The 15,230-nt window shown below is 39.2% G+C and overlaps 1 protein-coding gene across 15 annotated transcripts in view; it reads left to right on the forward strand.

Annotated features, from left to right (window-relative positions):
- The window catches only part of PEX5L (peroxisomal biogenesis factor 5 like), a 353,835-nt gene that overhangs the window by 184,546 nt on the left and 154,059 nt on the right, over window positions 1–15,230 (forward strand). The window lies entirely within an intron of this gene.

Here is a 15,230-nt window from a genome sequence, read left to right on the forward strand (position 1 = left end):
ATCTTGACTTGAGCCATAATTTTTTTTTTTTTTTTTTTTTACTGTTGAGTGTTTAAAACAATGACAATGTTAATAAATTAAACACTTACTTTGAACATTACTTTTCCTTGTTTAACCTTCTAATAAGAGAGGGGGTGGGGGAAGAAAGGAAAGGAAAAGGGAAGCCAAAAAAGACATCCTTGGCTGTTTTTTATCCATTTCCTTCCTAGTTAGATTTGCAAAGAGTGCATCACAGGCCCCATCTATGATTCTCACGAAAGCTTTGCTTGATGACTATTTGAGAGTGGATCTTTTCACCCAATCCAAGTATGAACTTGTCAGGACCTCCATTTCTATTACTGATGGGAAATCTTGCAAATTGAAAGTATTCCTGTAATATGGTTCATTTATCTGTCAGTCTTACCACTAGAATTTGGATGAAAGTATTATACAGTGGGCAGTCTTTCAGTGATTTCATACTTGAAGTGCAATTAAATCATACTAGCAATTTAATATTAAAAAGTTCTCTATATTCTAGGAAATAATTCCAGTCAAATTTCATATCATCAATCAGAAACCTAGTAAGAGAACACTTTAATCTCATCACAATACAGTCCACCCAAATTTCTTCTTTTAGATTTAACCTTTTTATTAAAAAAAAACAAGTTAATGCATATTTAGTGCTCTTGAATGTGATCAACTGATAGATTTGATTGAGACCAGCTGAGTTCAAATTGTTCGACTGCATGGAGGCTGTAGCTCAATTTATCTTAAATGCAGAATTTTCTGACTAAAAGAGAATTTGTTTCTTTTGAACTCCTACTGTGTATAATACACTGAATTAGCACTAAAAAGATTATTTGGAACCATAGAATCTTGGGGAAGAAAAGACTTTAGAATTTATCTATTCCTATTTGTAAGGAGGAGACAATGCGTTCACACTATTAAGACATAAGTACAAAGTAACATATCAACAAGAAAAAAAAATTGTCCATCTGTCTATTCATAAAATCACTTAATCTTAGTTTTGGTGGAGATCTTAGAAGTCATCTATTCCAACCAGTCACACAAAACAGGTTTTCTTTTTAAACATACTTGGCAAATTATTTATTCAAACATACCCTGTTTCTATTTGAACATTTCCAGTTAGGAACAACTCACTTCTTTTCAAGAAAACCTATTTCAGTTCTGGACAATCCTATTAAAAAGTCTTCCCTGAATTAGGCTGAAATTGATCTACCAGCAACTACCTGTTTTCTTACCCCTGGCTTTGCGCTCTCTGGACCAAGGCAAACTTAGGTGAATCCCTTCTCTGCATGATGCCCATCTCAACCAAGGAAGCCTGATTTTCTCCTGGTTTTTCCTTGTATGTCCTGGGAATTGAGAGACCAGAGTTGTTATTCCAACTTGCCACTAATAACTAAACATCATATCTCATTTGGAGAAGAAAATGGCAACCCACTCCAGTGTTCTTGCCTTAAAAATCCCATAGACAGAGGAGCCTGGAGGGCTGCAGTCCAGAGGGTTGCAAAGAGTTGGGTACAACTGAGCGACTGAACAACAATAATATACCTCATTAATCCATGTGAGTCTCATTTTTCCACACTTCTACAGTCCTTTCCAGCTGCAAAATCCTAAAAGGCTGTAAATTACTTCAAGTAGTTATCCTCAAACATTAATGGCTGTCTATACATGTTGGCTGCTGAACTAGGTACTAGAGACAAGGGAATGAGCTAGCTCTGAGTTACCATCCAGCAGTGGCATGGAACAGATCACCGACTTAAATAAGGCATTTGTTCCCTTCCACTTTAGTTTCTTCATTGTAAGATGAGGGGCTTGGATTTCTAATGTACTAAAAGTGCTATCCATTTATAGCTTCAGGTGAAGTGACTAAGTGCAGAATTCCTAGCAAATCAGAAAACTGTAAGCATATTTGCTCAGCTGGAAACCTGGAACAGAGAAGCTTCCTTAAGGAATGAGAGAGGATGGTGCTGACCAGAAGGTGTGAACAGGTGTGGGGAAAAAGACATGAGGCATGGGGGTGGGGGTTGTATTTCACCAAGCTGATGGTAAATCAGACCTACAAAACTGCACACATATGTGAACGACTTACTTCCCGACATTATTCTTATCGAGGGTTTAATCAAAATCCTTAGCAGAAGACATAATAAAAATGTGTCACAGAGTCTTGGAAATATACATGCCACTTGACTCAGCCACTTCTTAGAATTTGTCTTAGGGAAATAGTCATGAAAGTTGGCAATATTTTATCTGTAGAATTTTACGTGGTGAAAATTGGGACTAGCCCAAGTGTACCACAGCAGAATTAACTAAATTACTATCTCTACAGTAAAATGCTATATAACCATTAAAAACTACAACATAGAAAAATAATTAAGATCACGTAAAATGTCTAGTGATAATTGGAATACTCATTTATATACTGACAACTTTACAGTATGATCCCAGGTTCATAAAATTATAATAGCTTAATACTTCATATGTTTGGAATGACTTCCCTGGTGGCTCAGCTGGTAAAGAATCTGCCTGCAATGCAGGAGACCTGCGTTCGGTCCCTGGGTTGGGAAGATCCCCTGGAGAAGGGAACGGTTACCCAATCCAGTATTCTGGCCTGGAGAATTCCATGGACTGTATAGTTCATGGGGTCACAAAGAGTCGGATACGACTGAGTGTTTGGAATACATACTCTGTGCCAGCCACTGCCTCAGGAGCTTTGCATGGATTCTCGTTTAATCCTCCCAGCAGGCCTATGAGGAAGGTAATGTTACTGTTCTCATCCTGCAGATGAGAAAACTGAGGCTTAAAGATATTGCAGACATTTGCATGGCATTTTATAAGCAATTAAGATAGACTGAAAATGAAGAACTCTCATTTAGCAAGTTATAAAGTCATGATTTCCTCCCAGACTCCAGAGCCTGTATTCTGAATCACTGCACTGTATAATCAAGAGAGTCTGTGTCCAATTGTTAACAGTAGTTATCCTTGGGTGGCTAAATCACTTGGGAGTGATTTAATTTCTTCCATTAGCTTATCTGTATTTTCCAAATGTTCTGTCATAAATGTGTACTATGTTGGTAATCAGGGAAAAAGTGGTAAATTCCAATGGGCACTATAGTAGAATCTCAGATTCTTAAAGAGAACAAAAAGTGCCACATTCTTCATTTCAGGACTGATAAAGAATGGCACCGCAGATCAGCTTTATTAGAGATTGTTCTAAACAACAGCGAGACCCAGATGAAAACCGTGCCTGGGGCAAGAAAAATCATGGCTCAAGTCAGTGTTTGCAGTCTCCATTTCTATATTATCTGGGTCCAATATTCCTTCTGTTTCACATTCTATTCTGTTCTTAAACCCTCATTTTTTTTTTTTTTTGGTCATCATCCTGCCTCAGGCCTGGCACCTGATCCCCTTTCCAGCTTCTTCTGCATCTCAGCCCTTCACGAGCTCCAGGGGTACCACTGTGCTCATCTTGCACAGCAGCCGCATTGCCTGCGGTCTCCACTCTTTCCTCTGCAGGGAATATTCTTCCCCCATATCCTGGTGTGGCAGATTCCTTTTTGTCATTCAGATTCTAACTCAAGTGTCAACGCCTCAGAAAAGCTGAAGCTGACCACCAGTTGCTGCACAACAGCTCAAATTTTGTTTTTCACTCTTACATTTATCACTTTATCTTCCCTTATTTATTTTAATTTATCTGTCTGTCTGTTCTCTGTCCACCTTAAAACGTAACCTCAATGAGAAAAGGGATCTTGTCTCTTATGTAACACTGCACCTCAAGAGCTAAAACAGTGGTACCTGCATCCATGCTCAGTTGCTCAGTCATATCTGACTCTTTGCATCCCCTTGGACTGTAGCCTCCCAGGTTCCTCTGCCCATGGAATTTTTCAGGCAGGAATACTGGAGTGGGTTGCCATTTCCTCCTCTGGGGTACCTCAGTTCAGTTGAGTCGCTCAGTCATGTCTGACTCTTTGTGACCCCATGAACCGCAGCACGCCAGGCCTCCCTGTCCATCACCAACTCCCGAAGTGTACCCAAACTCATGTCCATCGAGTCAGTTATGCCATCCAGCCATCTCATCCTCTGTCGTCCCCTTCTCCTCCTGCCCCCAATCCCTCCCAGCATCAGTGTCTTTTCCAATGAGTCAACTCTTCGCATGAGGTGGCCAAAGTATTGGAGTTTCAGCTTCAGCATCATTCCTTCCAATGAACACCTAGGACTGATTTCCTTTAGGATGGACTGGTTGGATTTCCTTGCAGTCCAAGGGACTTTCCAGAGTCTTCTCCAACACCACAGTTCAAGAGCGTCAATTCTTTGGTGCTCAGCTTTCTTCACAGTCCAACTCTCACATCCATACATGACCACTGGAAAAACCATAGCCTTGATTAGATGGACTTTAGTATTTATTTATTTTTTTTTATTATTCTCCATTTCAAATCTCAGTTTTATTTTAATTAAATGGAACCATCATTTTCATGTCTACTGCTTTTGACCAATGCACTTATAACTGGGAGATATACAGATGTGGAAGGCAAATATTTTTGTTGGAACCATTGTTGATTCATCTAACATTAGCCCATGAATATCTTTTCTTTTGTTATCCCAATCAAAATAAATTTTACCAAAGTAAAGAACAGTCAGAGAGGAAGTAATAAAACACTGATCATAATCTAATTTATCAGCTCAAAAGAAGCAATTTCAAAGTATACTTTGAAATGTTACAGCCTGAACTATAAAATGCATATTTATTCCTTTTCCCCAACACACCTAAGTGACACAGGACGTGTACTGTGACAATAACATAAAATGAGAAGCACCTAGTCCATTTTCTTTTCCTAAGTGGCATGGTTTCTAGTAACTCCTCTCTGTCAATCCTTCAGAAATATTTACTGCATGGAAGATTATTATATACTCTGCTGATCATTACAGAATATTTTTAAAAGACAAATTTGAGATGAAGAAAGTACAAAGACTATGTACAGAGAAAAAGCCAAGTAAAATCTCAGCACCTACGGGAAATCCATTATGCTAGAGAAAATAATGCACAGTTAGAGCTCAAAAAAGCCCTAATACCAACACTCTCCCTTACCACACCAAGCACTGGGATTTAAGATTGTGGTATTAAGCGTCCTTCAGGCACAGCTTGGCACACCAGAAATGAAATTGTTTTCTGAGTTTTTACCTGGGGTTATTGTACACCTCTTGATGCAAAAAAGCAGGAAGCTAGCTTAAAGTGTTAAGTGAGAAATAAATGAGTGTTGAGTCTGTGTACTTTAAACTTACTCCATAAATCCCTTAGAATTCAGTATGTTTTAAAAGTAATAGAGGTTAAACAGGAAGCTGTTACATTTTATTCAATCTATGACTCAAAATTTCTGTGACTTCCAGTAAGACAGATGTTCTCTGACTCCTTCAAAAATTCTAAAATAAAGGAAAAGGAAGGTGTAGACAACTGTCATGTGGAATGAACATGTGAAGCAGTAAAGTTATTAAAATATGGGAGATAAATTATCATCAAGATGTCGGGAAAAGAGCAGAAGAGCAACATGTAATACAACAAAAATATGCAATAAGCATATAAATATTTTGTTTGTAAATTAGGACATGCATAATATACAAATATATACAGCAAACATGCAAACATTTTCTTTGTATATTGGGACATGCATATCTTGTTCACTATTTGCCCAGTCCTTCACCTGATTCTGGCATATCAGGGATCCCCAGTAAAGGTTTTTTTAATGAATTGTGTCACACAATCTAGAATTCTGGGCACTATTTCTAGGTTATTCTCAAAATTTTATACCACAAGTTACATAAATAAAATAAAGCAATATGTTTTTCAGTATTTAATAAATACTTGTTGAATGAATGGATAGATGGCTAAATGTTAATCACATAATGTGAGAAACACTTCAAAAGTGCCCTATCACTTTCTAATGTAATTGAGTATTTGCATTTTCATAGTTGATGTAAACAATCAATTCTGTTTCTGGGGTACAGATCTCTCCCAGGGACTGCCCTGAAGTGTCTTCTGTGGCTGTCTTGGTCTCAGTGTCAGTCAGTGAGACAGTCATGATGTTACAATGCCATTACAATACAGGTAACAGCAACCACTTTTGCCATGGTGTAACATTGGACCTGTTTTATATTCTGCATGATATTATCTAGGCTATACATAGACTATGTAATACCTAACAGCATGCAATTCAACTAATGTTAACCCAAAGTGCCCTAAAATTCCAGTTCTTCTACTAAAGACAGTTATCACCACGTACACATTTATGCATATCTTAAATGGGGAACCTGTTTGTGTGTGAAGACTGACATTGCTCAAGCTCAGGTTGAATGGTTAAATTCAGTGAGGCCTTATGTGGAGTTTTTTGCCTCCATATCCTACATTTTATTGAAAAGTCACTGCAAATTCATCTCGGCTCAAAGTATTGTAATTTTAGGTCAAAGAACCAAATATTCCTAATTTGGGCTATTTTTAAAAATGCCTGTTCCCTCAAGGAGTTTCCTCCATGCTTCCTCTTGGATTTTCTTCCTAGCCAGCAGCCTAAACATGTTGTTAGCTACAAGTCCCTAAGAAAGATGTACAGGAGGTGCAGAAGTGAGAAGCGGGGAAGGAGCCCAGGGGCTCAGTGAGGCCTGAAGCTGCCTCCCAGGAAGGAGATCCCTAGAGAGTACTATGCAGCCTCTGCAGAGAGAGGAGGTCACGTGGGCAGTCAGCACACCTGCAACCACACGTCAGAAATGTCTCTTACCACTGTCAGCAGAGAGGAAACAAGCCAGCCAGCCTCTGGAGCTGTGTTTACCTAGTTAGTCTCTCTAGGTGCCTCAGCCTTCAAAGTAAACCAGATGTAGCAACAAATTCATCAGGACATGTTTTGTTTTGTTTTTTTAATTTATTTTTTAATTGAAGGATTATTGCTTTACAGAATTTTGTTGTTTTCTGTCAAACCTCAGCATGAATCAGCCATAGGTATGCATGTGTCCCCTCCCTCTTGAACCTCCCTCCCATCTCCCTCCCCATCCCACCCCTCTAGGTTAATACGGAGCCCCTGTTTGAGTTCCCTGAGGCATACAGAAAATTTCATTGGCAATCTATTTTACATATGGTAATGTAAGTTTCCATGTTACTCTCTTCATACATCTTACCCTCTCCTCCCCTCTCCCCATGTCCGTAAATCTGTTCTGTCTTTTTCTTCACTGCTGCCCTGCAAATAAATTCTCCAGTACAATCTTTCTAGATTCTGTACATATGCATTAGTATACAATATTTATCTTTCTCTTTCTGACTTACTTCACTCTGTATAATAGGCTCTTGGTTCATCCACCTCATTAGAACTGACTCAAATGCATTCTTTTTGTGGCTGAGTAATATTCCATTGTGTATATGTACCACAATTTCTTTATCCATTCATCTATTGATGGACATCTAGGTTGCTTCCGTGTTCCAGCTGTTGTAAATAGTGCTGCAGTGAACAGTGGGATACATGTGTCTTTTTCAATTTTGCTTTCTTCAGGGTATATGCCTAGGAGTGGATTGCTGGGTCATATGGTGGTTTTATTCCTAGTTATTTTAAGGAATCTCCATACTGTCTTCCATAGTGGCTGTATCAGTTTACATTCCCACCAACAGTGCAAGAGGGTTCCCTTTTATCCACAGTCCCTCCAGCATTTATTGTTTGTCGACTTTTTGATGATGGCCATTCTGACCGGTGTGAGGTGATATCTTGTAGTTTTGATTTTCATTTCTCTAATAATGAGTGATATTGAGCATCTTTACATGTGTTTGTTAGCTATCTGTATGTCTTCTTTGGAGACACATCTGTTTAGGTCTTTTCCCCACTTTTTGATTGAGTTGTTTGTTTTTCTGGTATTGAGTTGTATGAGCTGTTTGTATATTTTGGAAATTAATCATTTCATTTGCTATTATTTTCTCCCATTCTGAGCGTTGTCTTTTCACCTTGCTTATAGTTTCCTTTGCTGTGCGAAAGATTTTAAGTTTAATCAGGTCCCACTTGTTTACTTTTGTTTTTATTTCCATTATTCTAGGATCTTGCTTTGATTTATGTCATCGAGTGTTCTGCCTGTGTTTTCCTCTAAGAGTTTTATAGTTTCTGGTCTTACATTTAGGTCTTTAGTCCATTTTGAGTTTGTCTTTGTATATGGTGTTAGGAAGTGTTCTAATTTCATTCTTCTACATGTAGCTGTACAGTTTTCCCAGCACCACTTATTGAAGAGGTTGTCTTTGCCCCACTGTATATTCTTACCTCCTTTGTCAAAAACAAGGTACCCATAGGTGCATGGGTTTATTTCTGGGCTTTCTGTCTTGTTCCATTGGTCTATAGTTCTATTTTTATGCCAGTACTGAACTGTCTTGATGACTGTAGCTTTGTAGTATAATCTGAAGTCAGGAAGGTTGATTTCTCCAGCTCCATTCTTCTTTCTTAAGACTTCTTTGGCTATTCAGGGTCTTTTGTGTTTCCATATGAATTGTGAAATTTTTTGTTCTAGTTCTGTGAAAAGTGCCATTAGTAATTTGGTAGGGGTCACATTGAATCTGTAGATTGCATTTGGTAGTATAGTCACTTTTACAATATTGATTCTTATACCCAAGAACATGGAATATCTCTCCATCTGTTTATGTCATTTTTGAATTCAATCATCAGTGTCTTATAATTTTCTGTATATAGCCCTTTTGTCTCCTTAGGTAGGCTTATTCCTAGATATTTTATTCTTTTTGTTGCAGTGGTGAAGGGGATTGATTCCTTAATTTCTCTTTCGGATGTTTCATGTTTAGTATATAGGAATGCAAGTGATTTCTGTGTGTTGATTTTGTATCCTGCAGCTTTGCTAAATTCCCTGATTAGCTCTAGTAATTTTCTGATAGTATCTTTAGGGTTTTCAATGTATAGTATCACGTCATCTGCAAGCAATGAGAGCTTTACTTCTTCTTTTCCAATCTGGATTCCTTTTATTTAAGTTTCTTCTCTGACTGCTATAGCTAGGACTTCCAAAACTATGTTGAATAATAGTGGTGAGAGTGGACACCCTTGTCATGTCATCAGGACATGTTTTAAGCTCTTTCTGTGGGCCAGGCACTGGACTAGGTGCTAGGAGTTGAAAATTGAGTAAGATAGCTCTGCCCTTAAAGCTCTGGAAGAATTGGAGGTATTTGCAGCTCGGGAGATGATCAAATATGATTATCCCATTGGTATAGTTATTATGGTTTTACACGACCAGCTCCACACTAGATGTTGACCTCTTACAGGTGGGACCATGTTTCATCTCTGTATTCCTAGCACCTTTCAGAGATTCTGATACAGAACAAGGCCCCACAAACTTTTGCTGGCTAAATAAATGAACAGATTGGCAACTCTAATGCATTTATTTCATCACAGTATCTCTTCTTTAATGTGTGTTTAATAAATATCACTAACCTACTAACAAGATGAACTTTGTACCCTGACAAGCCTCATTGAAAGCTGTCTCCTAACTTCCCATTTCTATGTCCTCTCTCAAAGGATACAGTGCTCAAGATATCTTCTTTCCAGTGCATGCATGCTCAGTTGCTTCAGTCATGTCCAACTCTTTGTGACCCCGTGGACTATAGCCCTCCAGGCTTCTCTGTCCATGGGATTCTCCAGGTAAAAATACTGGAGTGCCACGCCATCCTCCAGGGGATCTTCCCGACACAGGGATCGAACCCAGTCTCTTAAAATCTTCTGCTAGGTGGATTCTTTACAACTAGTACCGCCTGGGAAGCCCAAAGTAAACACCTGAACAAGGACTTGAATCCTGGACCCTCAGATAAGAAGTCTGATGCTGTACTAACTAAGCTAAGAACATAGCTCTCAAGATAACTCCTCATCAGACTTGAGGCTAATTTTCCCTCAGCAGCACTAATGTATATGAAAAACACAGGCATATTAGTAATTACTATTTAAGGACATGGTTAGTGAAAGAGTTTAATGCTAACTAGTAATTCCTTCATCTGGAGGTGTGACTGACTTTATCTCTGTTAATTTTGACTTGGAAATGTCATGCTTAAAACAATGTAATGCTTGATAGGCACCTTAGAAATCTTAAATGCTTGAAGGGAATTGGAGGCCATTCTTGAACTCCTTTTGTTAATATAGTATTATGAAAGAAACTGCTGACTTGAATGCCCTCCTACCAAGACGATTATCTGTCTGTCCCACCCCCTCATATTTTCTCTTGCTTTCTATGACAGTGTCACCTCTTTGAAGTAGGTGGAAGAGATTAATGGATTAAACACTACTTAAATCATTCTGACTTAGATTCAATATCCAAAAAAGAGAAAATCTTCTGAAAATATGTGGAAACATTCTTTGGGTGATACTGGAGAAATCTTGAGGTTAACTGCTTAAGATACAGATACCCTAAAAGCTTAGCATACCATGTTAGCTAGCATGCTTCCCATGTCAACTGTAGATAGGTCATGTAAAGATTAGATGTGTTGTGAATTCATTGGGCAATTACAGAAGAAAGGAAAGTATATTTTGACTAACAGCTAGAGAAGTCTCTGCTACAGATACGCTCCAGCTCTGATACTTGTAGGAATATTCAAAAACCTCTCTCTCTCTCTCTCTCTCTCTTTTGTTGGATATCTTTTTACTTTTAAGATCAGATCAGATCAGACCAGACGCTCAGTCATGTCCGACTCTTTGCAACCCCATGAATCGCAGCACGCCAGGCCTCCCTGTCCATCACCAACTCCCGGAGTTCACTCAGACTCACGTCCATCGAGTCAGTGATGCCATCCAGCCATCTCATCCTCTGTCGTCCTCTTCTTCTCCTGCCACCAATCCCTCCCAGCATCAGAGTCTATTCCAGTGAGTCAACTCTTCACATGAGGTGGCCAAAGTACTGGAGTTTCAGCTTTAGCATCATTCCTTCCAAAGAAATCCCAGGGCTGATCTCCTTCAGAAGGGACTGGTTGGATCTCCTTGCAGTCCAAGGGACTCCAGAGTCTTCTCCAACACCACAGTTCAAAAGCATCAATTCTTCGGTCCTCAGCCTTCTTCACAGTCCAACTCTCACATCCATACATGACCACAGGAAAAACCATAGCCTTGACTAGACGAACCTTTGTTGGCAAAGTAATATCTCTGCTTTTGAATATACTATCTAGGTTGGTCATAACTTTCCTTCCAAGGGGTAAGCGTCTTTTAATTTCATGGCTGCAGTCACCATCTGCAGTGATTTTGGAGCCCAAAAAAATAAAGTCTGACGCTGTTTCCACTGTTTCCCCATCTATTTCCCATGAAGTGCTGGGACTGGATGCCATGATCTTCATTTTCTGAATGTTGAGCTTTAAGCCAACTTTTTCACTCTCCACTTTCACCTTCATCAAGAGGCTTTTTAGTTCCTCTTCACTTTGTGCCATAAGGGTGGTATCATCTGCATATCTGAGGTTATTGATATTTCTCCCAGCAATCTTGATTCCAGCTTGTGTTTCTTCCAGTCCAGCATTTCTCATGATGTGCTCTGCATATAAGTTAAATAAACAGGGTGACAATATACAGCCTTGACATACTCCTTTTCCTATTTGGAACCAGTCTGTTGTTCCATGTCCACTTCTAACTGTTGCTTCCTGACCTGCATACAAATTTCTCAAGAGGCAGATCAGGTGGTCTGGTATTCCCATATCTTTCAGAGTTTTCCACAGTGTATTGTGATCCACACAGTCAAAGGCTTTGGCACAGTCAATAAAGCAGAAATAGATGTTTTTATGGAACTCTCTTGCTTTTTCCATTATCCAGCGGATGTTGGCAAGGAGCAATAATGTAATTCGCTTTATCTGGAACCTACAAAACCTCATCTTCTTCATTGAAGTATAGGTGACTCAATACAGAATCTGCTTACAATGCAGAGTCCTGGGTTCAATCCCTGAGTCAGGAAGTTTTTCTGGAGAAGGAAATAGCAACCCACTACAGTATTCTTGCCTGGACAATCCCACGGACAGAGGAGCTTGGCTGGCTATAGCCCATGGCATTGCAAAGAGTTGGACACGATTGAGCAACTAACACTTTCACTTTCATCTTTCGTTTACAACGTTCTGTCAGTTTGTGGTGTACAACAAAGTGATTCAGTTATAAACACACATATATGTATGTTCTTTTCCATTATGGTTTATTATAGGATATTGACTATAGTTCCCTGTGCTGTACAGTAGGACCTTTATTTTAGAGATAGTATGGGGAACTGGAATGCAAAAGTAGGTAGTCAGGAAACACCTGGAGTAACAGGCAAATTTGGCCTTGGAGTTCAGAATAAAGCAGGGCAAAGGCTAATAGAGTTTTGCCAAGAGAACAAACTGATCCTAGCAAACACCCTCTTCCAAAAACACAAGAAAAGACTCTACACATGGACATCACCAGATGGTCAACACTGAAATCAGATTGATTATATTCCTTGTAGCCAAAGATGGAGAAGCTCTATACAGTCAGCAAAAACAAGACCAGGAGCTGACTGTGGTTCAGATCATGAACTCCTTATTGCCAAATTCAGACTCAAATTGAAGAAAGTGGGAAAACCACTAAACCATTCAGGTATGACCTAAATCAAATCCCTTACGATTATACAGTGGAAATGAGAAATAGATTTTAAGGGACTACATCTGATAGACAGAGTGCCTAAAGAACTATGGACAGAGGTTCGTGACATTGTACAGAAGACAGGGATTAAGAACATCCCCATGGAAAAGAAATGCACAAAAGCAAAATGGCTGTCTGAGGAGGCCTTACAAATAGCTGTGAAAAGAAGGGAAGCGAAAAGCAAAGGAGAAAAGGAAAGGTATTCCCATCTGAATGCACAGTTCCAAAGAATAGCAAGGAGAGATAAAAAAAAAAAAAAAGCTTTTCTCAGTGATCAATGCAAAGAAATAGAGAAAAACAATAGAATGGGGGAAATTAGCGATCTCTTCAAGAAAATTAGAGATACCAAGGGAGCATTTCATGCAAAGATGGGCTCGATAAAGGACAGAAATGGTATGGACCTAACAGAAGCAGAAGATATTAAGAGGAAGTGGCAAGAACACAGAGAAGAACTGTACAAAAAAGATCTTCACGACCCAGATAATCACGATGGTGTGATCACTCACCTAGAGCCAGACACCCTGGAATGTGAAGTCAAGTGGGCCTTAGAAAGCATCACTACGAACAAAGCTAGTGGAGGTGATGAAATTCCAGTTGACCTATTTCAAATCCTGAAAGATGATGCTGTGAAAGTGCTGAACTCAATATGCCAGGAAATTTGGAAAACTCAGCAGTGGCCACAGGACTGGAAAAGGTCAGTTTTCATTCCAATCCCAAAGAAAGGCAATGCCAAAGAATGCTCAAACTACCGCACAACTGCACTCATCTCACACGCTAGTAAAGTAATGCTCAAAATTCTCCAAGCCAGGCTTCAGCAATACGTGAACCATGAACTTCCAGATGTTCAAGCTGGTTTTAGAAAAGGCAGAGGAACCAGAGATCAAATTGCCAACATCTGCTGGATCATAGAAAAAGCAAGAGAGTTCCAGAAAAATACTTCTGCTTGATTGACTATGCCAAAGCCTTTAACTGTGTGGATCACAATAAACCGTGGAAAATTCTGAAAGAGATGGGAATACCAGACCATCTGACTTGCTTCTTGAGAAATCTGTATGCAGGTCAGGAAGCAACAATTAGAACTGGACACGGAACAACAGACTGGTTCCAAATAGGAAAAGGAGTACGTCAAGGCTGTATATTGTCATCCTGCTTATTTAACTGATATGCAGAGTACATCATGAGAAACGCTGGACTGGAAGAAACAGATGCTGGAATCAAGATTGCTGGGAGAAGTATCAATAACCTCAGATATGCAGATGACACCACCCTTATGGCAGAAAGTGAGAGGAACTAAAAAGTCTCTTAATGAAAGTGAAAGTGGAGAGTGAAAAAGTTGGCTTAAAGCTCAACATTCAGAAAACAAAGATCATGGCATCTGGTCCCATCACTTCTTGGGAAATAGATGGGGAAACAGTGGAAACAGTGTCAGACTTTATTTTTTTGGGCTCCAAAATCACTGCAGATGGTGACTGCAGCCATGAAATTAAAAGACGCTTACTCCTTGGAAGGAAAGTTATGACCAACCTAGATAGCATATTCAAAAGCAGAGACATTACTTTGCCAACAAAGGTCTGTCAATCAAGGCTATGGTTTTTCCTGTGGTCATGTATGGATGTGAGAGTTGGATGGTGAAGAAAGCTGAGCACCGAAGAATTGATGCTTTTGAACTGTGGTGTTGGAGAAGACTCTTGAGAGTCCCTTGGACTGCAAGGAGATCCAATCAGTCCATCCTAAGGGAGATCAATCCTGGGTGTTCATTGGAAGGACTGACGCTGAGGCTGAAACTCCAGTACTTTGGCTACCTCATGCGAAGGGTTGCAAAGAGTCAGACACGACTGAGCGACTGAACTGAACTGACTCTGTGTCTGCTAATCCCAAACTCCTAATTTATCCCACCCCCCCACTCCATTTCCCCTTTGATTACCATAAACTTGTTTTCTATGTCTTCAAAATCCCATCTCTTGATTAGCAATGCAGTGCCATATAAACCAATCATCATTATTCTATAGGACTCCCTGTAGGTTGAATAATATTATAATTTATTTTAAAGGAACAAATGAGATATGCAGGTTAAATACTTTATTCTGTGAAATAGTGAAGTCAGGGGTTAAAATAATTCTAGTGTTTAATGCTGCATTCAGATCAGTAACGATGTCTACCCATTTTAGTTTCAGAGGGCTTTTTATAAAATAAAAACAAAATACTGAATGATGAGAGATATCTCATTTTATAATAAACACTTATATTGCTCATTGGTTTAGTAAGTAGAACATCAAATATACAACTCTACAGAGTTCAGTAAAGAATCAGTAAACTCCCATTCTTGCCTGGGAAATCCCATGGGCAGAGGAGCCTGGTGGACTACAGTCCATGGAGTCACAAAGAGTCAGTCGCAACTTAGCAACTAAATGACACTTAAATTGTACATGATGAATTTTGACATGTATGCACCTATAATACCGTAACAACAATTAAGGTAATGAACATATCACCCGCAAAAGTTTTCTCATACCCTTTAATGATCTCTTCCTCTTGTCCCTTCCTAATCCACATGCAACTATTGATTTGTTTTATTTCATAATACATTAGTTTGCATTTCCTGGA

This window comes from Bos taurus, chromosome 1, assembly GCF_002263795.3.
Source record: "Bos taurus isolate L1 Dominette 01449 registration number 42190680 breed Hereford chromosome 1, ARS-UCD2.0, whole genome shotgun sequence".
Taxonomy (NCBI): Eukaryota; Metazoa; Chordata; class Mammalia; order Artiodactyla; family Bovidae; genus Bos; species Bos taurus.